The sequence below is a fragment of the Pipistrellus kuhlii genome, unplaced genomic scaffold (assembly GCF_014108245.1).
Source record: "Pipistrellus kuhlii isolate mPipKuh1 unplaced genomic scaffold, mPipKuh1.p scaffold_m20_p_7, whole genome shotgun sequence".
Lineage (NCBI taxonomy): Eukaryota > Metazoa > Chordata > Mammalia > Chiroptera > Vespertilionidae > Pipistrellus > Pipistrellus kuhlii.
The window spans coordinates 67656883-67669546 of record NW_023425573.1 but is presented as its reverse complement, the minus strand read 5'-3'; the positions used below and the strand labels follow the sequence as shown (position 1 = coordinate 67669546).

General features: G+C 40.4%; 1 pseudogene; it reads left to right on the top strand.

Moving 5' to 3' along the window:
• Positions 1-291: 291 nt before the first annotated feature.
• LOC118709852 lies at positions 292-2514 on the top strand (annotated as a pseudogene).
• Positions 2515-12664: the final 10150 nt, after the last annotated feature.

Here is a 12664-nt window from a genome sequence, read left to right as displayed (position 1 = left end):
CCACCCGCCATCCCATTCCTCTTTCTCCTAAAATCAATTTTTTAAAAGATATGCTTTGGGTTGATTCTTCATCCTTGTGCTACAGAGCCTTTGCAGACCCACGGAGGAGAAGAAAGTGGAGACGTTTGCAAGATTGAAATCTCACTATTGTGGATACTGAAATTGGAATAACCAAGGCTGATTTGATCAATAACCTGGGTACTAACGTCAAGTCCAGGACCAAAGCATTCATGGAAGCTTGCAGGCTGGTGTTGATATCTCTCTGACTGGCCAATTTGGTGTCGGGTTCTATTCAGCCTATTTCTTGCTGAGGAAATATGACTGTGATCACCAAACACAATGATGATGAGCAGTATGCCTGGGAGTGGTTTGTAGGAGGATCCTTCACAGTTAGGACTGACATAGGGGAACCCATAGGTCATGGAACAAAGGTTATCCTGCACCTGAAAGAGGACCAGATGGAGTACTTGGAGGAGAGATGAATCAAAAAGATTGTGAAGAAACACGCTCGATTTATTGGCTATCTCATTACTCTTTTTGTGGAAAAGAAACATGATAAAGAAGCCTGTGATGATGAGGCTGAAGAAAAGGAAAAGAAAGAAAAAGAAGAAAAGGAGTCTGAAGACAAGCCTGAAATCGAAGATGTTGGTTCTGACAAAGGGGAAGATGAAAAGAAGGATGGTGACAAGAGGAAGAAAAAGAAGATCAAGAAGTACATTGATAGAGTAGAACTGAACAAAACAAAGCCAAATTGGACAAGAAATCCTGATGACATTACTAATGAAGAATATGAGGAATTCTACGGGAGTCTGACTAATGACTGGGAGGATCACTTGGCAGTGAAGCAGTTTTCAGTTGAAAGACAGTTGGAATTCAGAGCCCTTCTTTTTGTCCCAAGAAGTGCTTCCTCCAACCTATTTGAAAACAGAAAGAAGAACATTTGTTGGAAGCCACCCATTGTCTTCACCAGCAGGGAGGTGTGGACAAGGAACCTGGATGGCTGATCAACCTTGAAGCTCTAAAAGGTCAGAGCCAACCACCCACTGTCTAGTTGAGACAATGATGGTTAAAGCAAGTTCCACCTTTTAATCTTATGTAAATCTTTGCTGATTGGCTATTACTGGAATTGCCTGCCTAGAGCTATGGGTGGATCAAAACAGAGTCCTTCCCCTTGAGTTGGGCTCATGCCTGGCTCCCAATATTTCCAAATTAATATTTTATAGTCTCTTTCATTTGCGTGCGGCCTCCTTCAGAGCCAGAACCCTGAACCTGAACTCTGAACCACATGGGACGTGAAAGGGGTTCACTACAAACATTAAGTTGTTTGTTTGCAGGGTTTCATCATGAATAACTGTGAGGAGCTGATTCCTGGATACCTGAACTTCATTAGAGGTGTGGTGGACTCTGAGGCTCTCCCTCTAAATATTTCCTGGGAGTTGTTGCAACAGAGCAAAATTTTGAAAGTTAACAGAAATAATTTGGTCAAAAACTGCTTAGAACTCTTCACTGAACTGGCAGAAGATAAGAAAAACTACAAAAAAAATTGTGAGCAGTTCTCTAAAAATATTAAGCTTTGGAATCATGAAGATTCTCAAAATTGGAAGAAGCTCTCAGAGCTGTTAAGATACTACACATCTGCTTCTGGTGATGAGATGGCCTCCCTTAAATACTACTGCACCAGAATGAAGGAGAACCAGAAGAATATCTACTACATCACAGGTGAGACCAAGAACCAGGTCACTAGGTTGGCCTTTGTAGAGTTTTTTCCAAAGCATGGCCTAGAAGTGATCTATATGATTGACCCTATTGATGGGTACTGTGTGCAGTAGCTGAAGAAGTTTGAGGGGAAGACTTTGATGTTAGTCCCCAAAGAGGGCCTGGAACTTCCAGAAGATGAAGAAGAGAAAAAGAAACAGGAAGAGAATAAAACCAAGTTTGAAAACCTGTGCAAAATCATGAAGGATATCTTAAAGAAAAAAGTAGAAAAAGTTGTCATATCAAACCGATTGGTGACATTCACATGCTGCATTGTCACAAGCACATAGGGTTGGACAGCAGACATGGAGAGAATCAAGAAGACCCAATCCCTGAGCAACAACTCAACAGTGGGTTACATGGCAGCAAAAAACACCTGGAAATAAACCCAGACCATCCCATCATTGAGACCTGAAGGCAGACAAGAATGATAAGTCTGTGAAGGATCTGGTCATCCTGCTCTATGAGACCACGATCCTGTCCTCTGGCTTCAGTCTGGAAGACCTCCAGACACATGCTAACAGGATCTACAGGATGATAAAACTTGGTCTTGGTATCGATGAAGATGACCCCCCTGCTGACAAGAGCACAACAGCTGTGACAGAAGCGATGCCGCCCCTGGAAGGAATCAATGACACCTTGCGCATGGAGGAAGTAGACTAAGCTCACCTGGAGAATACCTGCACACGTGTTCAATACTTTACCTTCATTCTCTTGGATAATATATTTTCAAGGACTTTTTTATTTTTGTTAGCATTTTTTAAATATGTTTGGCATGGCAACTACTTAAAGGGAAGACCGGGTTCCTTCCGCTCTATGTGTATGAGACTGTGATACTTCAGGCACTGAAGCAATGCTCCTTTTTCTCACCTCGTCCCATGTTGGCCTGTTTTAACAGAATGGGGTTATGTTTGTTGTAAGATACGTGTAGCCTAATGTTAGTTAGCTCTGTGGTCTGAAGTGTTTATGTCTCAAGCAGATTCCCAAGTAGACCAAATCTCTTGTTGCTAAAGTGTTCTGAAATGCATGGTTAAAACAACCTTCATCTCCTAATATCTACTTTTTGAGACTAACATCCCCTGTATCTATCAACTGCATGTTCGGCCTCTAGAAGATAGTATGCTAAGCTGAACAACACAATGATAGTAACTATCCATAGAGTTTGTCTCCAAAGAAAAGGATTGTTTAACATAGCAGAAATACAAGCTACCTAGGCATGTTGTTAAGCCACTTGAAAGCAAGTTTTGTGAATAGATGTGTAGTGCTATAGTCACATTCTGCTTTAAAAGGTCATGGCAAATACAGACAAATTAAAAAGAAAAAAAGATATGCATCCCATTTTGACACATAGAACATTAAAAAGATAAATAATCAAGCAGTAAGATTAGTAAAATTAACAATTTCTACTGTTTCATCAAGGATATTCTTAAGTTAAACTGGTATTTTTGTTTTGTTTTGTTTGTTTTGTTTTTTAAAAGATTTTTAATTTATTTTTAGAGAGAGAGGAAGGGAGAGAAACATCTATGTGAGAAACATTGATTGGCTGCTTCTGCACATCCCCTACTGGGATGCATGTGCCCTGACCAGAAATTGAATCAGCATCTTTTTAGTGCACTGCACAATGAACTGAGCCACACTGGCCAGGGCACTGGTTTTTTCCCTTTTTTTTTTTTTTTTTTTTTTTTTTTTTAGCTGCAAATGAGTAACAGGTTCTGTGCCATTGCCTTGAATTCTGCTTAAGGCAGCAGAAGTGTTACTCATCATTGTTTTCACACTACCAATGCAAATGTCAGCACAATGAAAAAGGCAAACAATATTTTGAAACAATTATTTAAATAGTTTTTATGTGCACCACTGTGTGATCTTTCTCTAGTTATTGTCGGCTGCTGGGGAGGCAAATAGTTGGATATAATGAAGGCTGAGGTTCTGCCAGTCAGGTACAAGAGACAGAGAGGACCAAGGGAATCAAAGCTGTTTTAAAGGGGAGGTACACAGTATGTACTTGGAATGTCAACTGAGAAGGAAATAAAAAGAAGGTGAGAACCAAGAGAGATTGCAAAGGATAGTGAGAAAGTGGATTGGCCAATGAAAGGATGATTTGGTCCAAGTGGGATGGTTGCCACTGAGATGTCAGAGGTACTGTAGTTTGTTGTTGTTGTTTTTAATATTTTGTATTGATTTTTTACAGAGAGGAAGGGAGAGGGATAGAGAGAAACATCGATGAGAGAGAAACATCAACCAGCTGCCTCCTACACACCTCCTACTGGGGATGTGCCCGCAACCCAAGTACATGCTCTTGACCAGAATCGAACCTAGGACCTTTCAGTCCACAGGCCGACACTCTATCCACTGAGCCAAACCAGTTTTGGCGGTATTGTAGTTTATTGATGATATCAAACCTATTTTGACTGTATGGCAGATAATAAGAGTGACTGATAATAAGAACAGTAGCTGGCACTTACTAAGGCACTGAAGCTAAGCATATCACAAATGTTATGTCATTTGATCTTTATGTCAATTCTATGAGAGAAGTACTATCATTATTCATTGTCATTTATCCACTGGATTTAAAAAATGGAGGGTTTAGGGAGGTTAAATACTTTACTCAAGATCATTTTGTACTGGAATTGGGCTCCAAACCCAAAGCCCATCTATTTCATCACTACCCAATAGTTTCCTTCCCCAACCAAGTCAAGGTATTTGGAAGTCAGGCTTGGTCAGCCTTTGCCTTTATAAAGAAAAAGCAATATAGAAGTGAAGTGATGAGAAGAAAACACCGTGGTGAAAACCTAGACAGGTAGGTAAGAGGTGGACACACCTGGCATTTTTCCTAGAGGGGCCATCCCTTCCAACTTCTCCTGTCATAGCTGCTTCCATTCAATTCACAAAAACTGAGTCCTTCCCTGCTTGTGTATTCTCAGCTTTATTCCTGTCTGTTCCTTAGTCCATGGATACGCGACTCAGTGACAGGAGCCTGGAAAAGAGGGACAGACTATTTGCATGTTAATTTGAAACTGGGAAAAAAATTAAAATATGGGCAGATGCATTTTCTTCACTCAGAGATAAAACATATGTTTTGAATAAGAACAGATCATATTACTGATTTACAAAACTTGACAAAATAACAGTTCTAGAGTTCACAGTTATCTTTAACACTAATCTTTGTCTAATGAGACAAGCTTTCCAGATCCCCTTTTTTAATGGAAAAAAAAAAAAGCTGTTTTGCATAATGCTTTACATTTTTCCAAGAATCTCATTCATTCTTTCATACATTAAAACTTAAATATAAAAGATATCTATAATAATTAAAGCATAATATGCTAATTAGACCAGACATCCTTCTGGGCGAAGCTGCAGTGGGCCGGAGGCCATGGCAGAGGATGTAGAGGTGGCAGAGACATTGGGCCTCTAGTATAAAATATAAAACAATTATATAGAAGGTTTACTCTGACCTAATAGATACGAAATTGCTGAACCGAACACAGCACATCTTTTCTTATATTCCAGAGGGGAAGGTAAAGAAAGTGACAGCTTTTCACAGGTGATTCTCTACCTTGACTCTCCTTTCACCCTGTGCAGTAGGTGATTGTGTAGGAAGAATAATGACCCCTGAAGAAGTCCACATCCTAATTCCCAAACCTGTGAACGTTACCTTACATGGCAAAAGGGACTTCATTGATGTGATTAAGAATATTGAGATGAGGAAATTATCCTGGATAATCAGGGTGAGCTCAATGGGATCACAAAGTCCATATAAAGGGGAGACAAGAGAGTCAGAGGAGATGTGCAACGGAAGCAGAGATTGGAGTGATGCAGAGCACAGGCCAAGGAATGTGGGAACCTGGAGATGCGGGAGAGGCAAAGGAGCAAGTTCTCTCCCATGCCTGCACCAAGGCCCGTCCTAGATGGCTGATGTCCAGAGTTACAAGATAATAAACTTTTGCTGTTTATAGCAACTAAGTTTATGGTAAGTATTATAGCAGCAGCCAGAAACTAATATAAACGGGCATCATTATTGGTCCTATTTAACTGATGTATATGAGTGAAAAGTTCACATGACTTAAACCTCACATTCTGGAGGGAGTATAAAATGGTACAACCTCCATGTAGGACACATTGGCATTACCCATCAAAACCACAATACATTTACTCCACTTAAACCCAATCCTACAGACTGACCTACTTGCATGAAATCACACATGTTCAAGTACATTCACAGCAGCATTGTTCATTGGAGCAAAACATTGGAAACAATCCAATTGTTTATCTCTAGGGGCATAAAGGAATACTATGCTACTGTGGACAAGCATGAGGAGACTCTCTACATACTGACATGAAAAGATCCCCAAGATATATTAAGTAACCAAAAGCACCGTCCACAAAAGTATGTATGGTGTGCTACTTTTTTATGTATGAAGATGGAAAAAGGAGAATATATTTCATATTTGCTTATATTTGAATAAAGAAATACTGTGAAAGTACACAAAAACCTATAGAATACAGAGCTGTATGGAATGAGGTAAATGGCCAGAGAAGTAGAAGGAAGATTGTTCAATATACATCTTTTTATGTCTTATTTTTTCACAATGTGAATGTGCTACCCTATTTTTCTAATTAATTTTAAAATGAGTTTAAGTTGCTTATGGGCCTAAGGTATCTCAATTAATGACAACAGTAGCAATAAAAGTGAAAGCAACAGTAGTGGCAGCAGCTACGCCTCATTGAACACATGTTATGTGCTCAGCCCTTCCAGGCCTTTCTTATTAAACCATTCTTATAAATAGATCCTTATTCTATTTACAGGTGAAGAAGCTGAAGCTCAGAGAGGTTGAAACTTGCTTGAGGTCACTCAGCTTGTAAGCAGAAAAATTGACCTGGAGCCTAGAAACCATGTTGTCAACATCTAGCATTATTGCTCTTAATATCACACACAGTATATCACCAACAAGTTGTTTTTTTTGTTTTGTTTTTTTTTTGTTTTTTGTTTTTTTTAAATATATTTTATTGATTTTCATACAGAGAGAAAGGGAGAGAGATAGTTAGAAACATCGATGAGAGAGAGTCATCGATCAGCTGCCTCTTGCACACCCCCTACTGGGGATATGCTCGCAACCAAGGTACATGCCCTTGACCGGAATCGAACCCGGGACCCTTCAGTCCCCAAGCCGACGCTCTATCCATTGAGCCAAACCGGTCCCGGCAGTATATCACCAACAAGTTGTTGACAGACAAAAGTGAAAGCCACACTGGCTAAGTGAAGTATGAAGTTTTGGGTTTTGGGTTTTGGTTTTGGTTTTTTTGGGGGGGGGAGCAGGGCTGGGGTGGGCAGTCTTATCTGTGATGCTTCAGAGAACTTGATTTCAGGACAATTCATATTTATTTACTTATTTGTTTGTTTGTTTGTTTATTATTTAATAGTTTGTTGATTTTTAGGGAGAGAGGGAAAGGTAGAGAGGGAAACATTGATGTGAGAATGCAACATCCATTGCCCCCTGCATGCCTCCACCAGGGATGGAGCCAGCAACCCAAGGACATGCCTTGACTGGGAATCGAATAAGCAATTTTTCAGTGCACATGACAATGCCCAACTAACTGAGCCACTGCTCAGGGCAATCCATTGTTTTTAAATTTGTAAAATTAGGTAATTGAATCATCTCACCAGTGTTTGCACCATAGAATTAAACTGTCAGGTTCTTACTTTCATTCCAGGCCAAGATCTGGGTACCAGCCCCTTGAGTTCTCCACCTGCCTACCAGGCCAGGTCAGGGCCTGGGGCAAGGACATAAATGGAGGCCTATATGCTATATTTATGACTGTAAGTTGTAAGCCAAATTGTCAAATAAAACATATTCTGTCTACCTACCTTGACAAATACACCCCTTCAGAACTATTATATGTGAAAGGCCAAGAAGTTTGAAGTTAAATTTCTAAAACTCATAGAAATTCTGTCTGTGTCCAAGCATGATACTGTAGACAGTTCTGGTCTCTGGCCCACAAACTATGCCCTTTCACTCCTCACTTCTAGTTCCCTTCCATCCACAATAGACCTCAAACTCCCAGCCCACATGTCCAAGCTCTACACACTCCCAAACAGCTACCTCTTGGCCACTTTTTGGGCCTGGGGATATGCATTCCATGGCACATTCTGTCCTTGGGAGGATGAACCAGGATGAGGCCCACACAAACCCTAGAAGCAAGCCCAGGGCCATTGGGAATTCCCGGGCTGTGGTCTAAATGGTGAGAGGGAGGGCTACCTGTAGGCGTGGTTCCTTGGTCTTTAAGACTCCTCACCCAGAGGAAGGCAGTATCAAAGTCTATTAACACATGGGGCACAGGGAAGGGAGTCTTTTTATCAAGTTCAAGAGAAACACTGCCCGCCCCTAGATGTGTTCACAAAAGTGATCCTAGGAGATGGACAAAATTCAGGGCTCAGGCCAATCTATCACTTAGTGACCAGGAGAAAATAGTAAAGAGAAAGAATCACATGGTTCATGGTAAATTCAAGCACACAGTGGGTGGGGTAAGCAACTAGACTACACACAGAATTTAAGTGTACTTAGGATGTTTGGATCTATCTAAGCTCAAATTTAAAAGATGAGCAGTTGAGCAATGATAAAGATATACCATTTTCCTTTTTGTTGTTAATGTTGTCAGAATATATAAGTCCTGCTCACACACTTTGTACCTTAGAAATCATTCAGTCCCGGTATAAAAGTCCATGTCCAAGTTGTCTGAACTCTGTTGATCACAAGGAACTGAATGTTCCTCAGGCACCTAAAGTAATGTGGGTTTGAAGTAAGGTTGCAGTGGGCCAACTGTTACACCCAGGCATTCTCCTCTCCCACCACCATCACGGATTCAAGCTGGGCCTGCTCAGGCTGGTCTCCACCCCTGTTTTGCTAAATCAGAGCTTTGGGATTTTGTGATGCACAACTGGAATAGAAGAAAGAGGAGGAGAAAATCCAGAAATCCAAAGGTGGGGGCGAGGGAAGAATTGGGGGCTTTATATGGAAAAAAATATTTAAAGAAATTTGAAGATATTTTATTTTGATCTATGGTCCCCTTCATGGTGTCTGAGAAATACATGTGGGGGACTCAAGTTATTTTGAAGTTACATTTAATTGCTGGGCTATGCTTTGTTGGTGCTGACTTGGTAATGTAATGTCCTGGGTGAAGGCTTCTGAGCTTGTAGATGTATGTGGACTAAGGATCTTGGGAATCTCATAAGGAGATGTCAGCAGTCATATTAACACACCCGTGGTGACCAGGACATAATGCAACTAACGTAGACATGGTTCAGAACCACAAGTAGCTTTGACAATCATCAGCGACCATCAGCAACCACCACCAGCATCATACGATTGTTCACATACAGCTCTGCCTCTAATTACTCTTGCCTCTACCAGCCAACCAGCCAGGGTTTTCCTCACTCCTGACTCCAGTGCTCTCATGCCACCTGCATGCTGTTCTGTTTCTGTGTGTTGTTTTTAGCTTCAGTATCTGTCATTCGAGCAAATATTTTTTCTCTCCTTCTAAGCAAATGATGAGATGATGTTACATAACTTCCACTAGAAGTTATGTGTGGATGTGTGATTTTCTTTAGCCAGAGAAACTGAGTGGAAGTGACATGTGCCACTTGCAGGGGGAACTCTATAAGAGTCAGGGTGTGCTTCACCCTTCTTTCTGCTGTGGTGGCCAGAACGTTTCAGAGAATGGCTAACTGCATCTGAGTCTCAGACTGAGGAAACGGACATTGTGCAGCATGGCGCCCAGCTGAACAGCTGGCCCGGACGAGAAATAAATCTCTGTTTCCTTCATCCACTGAGATCTGGAGCTTGTTTGTTACTGTAGCATAAGCTAACCCAGAATGCTCAAAGTGTGGCCCTGAATCTAAAGCAGCAGCACGCCTGGTAATATGTTAGAAATGCAAACTCATGGGTTGCAGCCCAGACCTACTGAACCAGAAACTCTGGGGTGCAGCCCAGAATCCTGTGTTTTAATAATATTTAATTAATACTACTGATAATATTTAATTAGTATTCAGCTCAATATGTTTGAAAGCCACTGACCTAACCTATTTCAATGGATTCTGCTCCCATTACCAAACATCTGATGCTCTGTACCCAGAAATAAAATGCACACCAAGAGACTGTGTCTGATTTAATTTAATCATCCTCGCCCTACTGGGCAGAAGTCTGTACCACACCACCTCGCAGGCCACTGTCTCCCTCAGATCCATCCCTGGCCCAGAGGCCACAGTTTGGGCCGGGGAGGGCACAGGCCTACAGAGCCACCCAGAACCGCCCATTCACACGAGGGTATGGTTCAGAAGGGGCTGTGGATGCAGCAGGCACCATGATTGCTCTCAGTAAGTTATAACAAATATAGAAAAATACATAGTAGATAGGACAGCAAACTAGAAGACTTTAAAGGAGTTGTGATGGTTCTACTGACCTGTTGTAACAATCTTATCCCGTCCTTCTTCCTCCTGTTCTTAGTTTGCCTTCTGCCAGACAACCTGTCTGTAGAGAAGGCCTGTTTTTTGGTTTTTAATATATTTTTATTGATTTCAGAGAGGAAGGAAGAGGGAGAGAAAGATAGAAATATCAATGATGAAAGAGAATCATTACTGCAGCAGGTGCCCTTGACCGGAATCGAAGCTGGGACTTTTCAGTCCTCAGACTGACGCTCTATCCAAACCGGCCAGGACTAGAAGAGGCCTTTGAAGGCTTAGCCCAGTGTTATAGAATTTGGGTGTACATTAAAATCACCTGAGGGCTTTAAAAAATCCAGACCTGTCAATTCTGAATCAGAATGGGGGCAGGGGAAGCTGTCAGATTTAGCAAGGAAAACTGCAGGACTCACAGTTCACTTTGAATTTCAGATGAATCATTATTTTTTAAGTGTAAGTATGCCCCATGTAATATCTGGGATATATTTTTACTAAAAATATCATTCATTATTTACTAATTCAAATTTAATTACTAATAGGGGCAGGGAACAGGGGCAGGGCCAGGGGCAGGGAGGGTGGCAGGCCAATATTTTTACATTTCCCCAAGTGATTACTACTTGGGGTTTAAGATTGAGAACCTCTGGTTTTGCTCAAATCATCTGCAACCCCACACGATAAATTGTCATTATTTTCTATCACCAGAGTTCTGAACAAGTCCAGAGTGAAATTCATTCTTTTTTAACACACTTCAGCTGATGGATTTTCCATTCATTCATTGCTGCTCCTCCTCCCATAGCACTGTGAGAATGTGCAGTGATTGACAACTCACATTGCCATTGTGAGTGAATAACACATAATCCCCATTATGCAAATGCCTACCACCTCATTTCTGATTAAGTATTAATTATGGCAATAGTGAATGAAGAGGCTTACTCAAAAGGAGAGCTGTTCTCTCAGTCAAGTTAGAGTGGGGGGGGGGGGGGAAGATGAATAAAATTCCAGTGTATTAGCTTTTAGGCTGACACTCAAAAATCTAATTTAGAGTAAGCCAATCCTTTTTCCTGAGTTCCAGTAGGCATAGTTCTTTCTCCCAGTGTAAAATATTATTAAATTTATCTGATTTGGCAAATGCTAATGTAATCAAAGGATATCTTGGATTGAATCTTAATTCTTGAAACCTGCAATTGATTAAAAAATATATTTTTACTGGCATAGAATGTGTCTTGCTGTGAAATTATCATCTCAATCATTGAAGCAAATAGGTAAGCTATATTGTGTCTATCAGAATGAGATGAAACATTAGATTAACTTAAACTGCTCAGAGAAGACAAACCATTGTGTTTCACAGTCTAAGATGACATTAGTTATGGTGACGTTTGAGAACTGATAATGTAACACATCACAAATTTTTTTAAAAAAGCATTTTTAAACCTTTCAAAATATTACAACTTCATTATAAAATATTTTTTAAATGCAGAGATAAAAACTCATTCAGAATTCCGCTCTTCTAATAGAAATGTAGTGTGCATTTTGGCTGCATTTTCTTCTGGACTGAAAATTAATTTTGCATGTTTCAGGTGGTTGTCCATGAAACATTCTTAAAGTCTACTCACTGTAGCCCCTCTGCTGCTGTTCATCGCCTAGCAAGCCACTCAGAAGCAATTTTAAAGCTATTCCTTTCATTTAAAATCTCTAACCCTGTCTCTGTGGATGATCTAACTTCCTACCTTAAAAAAAAAAATAGATACTAGTAGTTCCTGATGGTTGATTGCCTTTGATTCAACACTTCTTGGCCTTATCCTATCCTTTCATCCTTCCCTTCACTCTTAAAATGACAGAGGATCCTCTTCTACAAAACCAACCTTCTACCTTTACTCTGATTTCCATCACTTCCTGTTCCCTGAGCAACTTCCCACCTGTTCCCCGGTCCCCATTATTCAAAGCCCCTTTCCTCCCAGTAAGCTAACTCTCCATCTATACTCTGGTCTCCCTGCCTCCTCAGGTGGCTCATGTCCATTGATAATATACAGGATGGAATTATCAATCCAAACCTTCACCAAAATTCCCTACCCATATAATAACACCTGGGGTTCCTAGTTGAGTTTGCAAAATTTCAGGTGTGTTCTTGTATAAATGTAAGAAAAATATATATAAGTTACTCTACTTTTCTATAAGACCTCTCAATTATTAATACAAAGTCTTTATGCTATCAGATGGCAGAAACTTAATCTCAGTTATTTCAGGATTTCTCTTACCCATCCATTTTTCTTGACTTTTTATCTAAACTCTGGTGGACCTATATGACAATAATATTATGAAAAATAATTATGACCCCCTAATACTTATTCTAAGGTAGGCATTGCTTTATATGCCTTCCATGTGTTAACTCATTTGATCCTTACAACAGCTCAAGGTAGGTTCTATTGTTGTCCTATTTTACAAATGAATACATAGAGA